The sequence below is a fragment of the Microcebus murinus genome, chromosome 6, assembly GCF_040939455.1.
Source record: "Microcebus murinus isolate Inina chromosome 6, M.murinus_Inina_mat1.0, whole genome shotgun sequence".
Lineage (NCBI taxonomy): Eukaryota > Metazoa > Chordata > Mammalia > Primates > Cheirogaleidae > Microcebus > Microcebus murinus.
The window spans coordinates 112,431,355-112,433,985 of NC_134109.1; positions in this window are offsets into that span (position 1 = coordinate 112,431,355).

Below are 2,631 nucleotides of genomic sequence, written 5' to 3' on the forward strand. Positions count from 1 at the left end.
ATCGATGTGCAGAAACGAAAAAAGAAACCACATAAGCCTAAATCACACAATTAAAATTCACTTAATCATATAGTTTTGAGCACTTTTATTTTTTTTTGAGACAGAGTGTTTCTCTGTTGCCTGGGCTAGAGTGCAGTAGCGTCACCATAGCTCACTGCAACCTTCGACTTCTAGGCTCAAGCGATCCTTCTGCCTCAGCCTCCTGAGTAGCTACAAGTGCCACAACACTTGGCTAATTTTTTTCTATTCTTAGTAGAGATGGGGCTCACTCTTGCTCAGGCTGGTCTTCAACGTCCCACCTTGGCCTCCCAGAGTGCTAGGATTACAGGTGTGAGCCATTTGAGCACTTCTGATAGCCAAAATTTCATCATTTTTAAAGTGGGAGACTTTCAAAAGTACTTCTCTATCTTTAAATGCTAAAATATATTTAAATATATTAAAATATATTTAAATGCTAAAAGTTAAAGTAAACATATCTTGGTTTGGGAGTGGTTACATACTAATCAGTCTACTTCCTGACTGGGTTGGTTCCAGTATTTATGGGACAGAATGTGGTTAATAGAAAATTGAGGTTTGTGAAAAAATAGCCACAGGAGTCTGAAGAGTCCCTGGAGGCTGTAAATCTAACAGACAGCTGCAGCATTCCTGTCCTCCCCATAAGGAGAGAACTACCCCCTCCCTTATCTCTACAAGATGAGACTGACCAGGGGTCCCAGAAATTGGTTGTTTAAAAAAAATTTGATTGCAGAAGCTGTTCTGGCCCAGGTACTCACACCCCCCTGAGAAACGCTCTATAAAACCCAAGGCTTTCCCCACCCTCAGGGTGGACGCTCTTTGGCCTCCACCCATCTGCACCCAGATGCTCAAAATAAACAACATTTTGCTACATGAGGCTTGGTGTGTCTCTCTCTCTCAGCTCCAGACCTAACACTTCCAAAACCCACAGAAACTCACAAACTTCATCAGCAAAAACAATGGGGCAGATTGTCCAAAACCAATGTAACTAGGTTGTATAGGAAGGCAGCAGATTACTCATTATTTCACGGCTAAAAGCCATTGCTTTGAAGGACTAGTGTTAAGTCCTTTCTGCACTTCAGGAAATGCAGGGTCAGTTTCTGTGTAGTTAGCTCTGTGGAATGTGCCTGAAGACCAGGGTCCACTCAGAACTTGGGTCAATATAAGGAGAATTGCCTCCACTTTGAAGAAGAGCTCCCTGTCCTCCTGATATAATTTGTACATTCTTCCTTCGCTTTAGGGGCACATGCCCTCTGGTCAGACAGATCCAGAATGGTTACAAGGATATTTTGACTCTTAGGAGGTGCCGCTTAAGAATTTTGACAACTTAGTCTTGAAGTCTGCTCATTTGGACCTAAACCTTAATAAGTCACAGACATGCATGTGATCCACTGGAGCTGGCTTAAGTTTTCCGAGACAGAGGTGTCACTGAGGTAATTACTAAGGACCGGAGTATGGGCCCTCGAAGATTTGTGGGTGTATTCGACCAATTTCTGGGTCACACCGCCTTCTCAAAAAGCCCTTGAATCTAACTTTATCTAGTTGTAAGTGTTAGAGCGGGAAACCGTAGGACCACAGAACAAAGAGACAGGGTCACTGAGACCGAAATCATCAAGAGGAGTTTTATTGACTAGCTCAAACCGATATGGTGGCCTCTAACTGGGACAAAGACCCCGAGCACTGTGGGACAGAGCCCTTTATACCCTAGGTGCATAACCTGTCCACGCGCTTGCCCTTTACATTGATTGATTGGCCCCTTGTGCCCACACGCTTGACCTTTACATTGATTGGTCCCTTGTACCCACTAGCTTGACCTTTTGTTTCATCCCCAAAATTTATTGCAATCGGCCTGCTCAACCCAACTTCCTAAAAACAAGCACTATACATAAACTAAATGAAAGCAATTAGCCTGAGGCTTCACAGTAAGTACTCTTAATAGTATTCTGAAATCATCATAGACCTCAAGATTGTCTTAATCAACTGGATCTTGCGAACATTAACTACCAGAAAACAGGGGCTGTAGATACTTCAGGGGTTTGCATTCACTGAGACCATACTTTACTACTATCGCCTTCTGTTATAATCTTTTGGAACTTCTAAACCTGCTTTAATCAAGAGAAACTACTCAACGCCTATGACTAGCTGAAACAGTGTTTAACACTTCAGAGACCGCCGGATACATTCCGTTCCCCAAAACACCTCTTCTCTTCTTCACAGAGAGACCTGGGCTATGATCGGCAAGCAGGAGCGGTGGGGCGGCCTCCTCCTTTCCATGCTGGCCCGACATACTAAGTATCCGTCACGTTAATGGGTCGTGACTTGCAGATTGAAAGACAAAACTCGATTCCAATTCTTTCCTAGCAACAGAACTCTAGAAGACTCAGGTTCACCCTAAGGTCAAAATACAAAGAAACTGCAACCCAAGTGCCTAAAGCCCCAGTCGCCGGAAGCTAAGACCCTGCGCTTGGGGGAGCAAGTTTCCAGCCGCCCCGCAGCTGTGGAACGCGCAGGGCGTGGCTTCTTCCCCGCTCTCCCCGCCCACCCTTCTGCGCTACCGCCCGCGCGGCGGAGCGACGGCAGGGGGCGCTGCCGCACGCGCCGGGGCCTGGGGGCGGG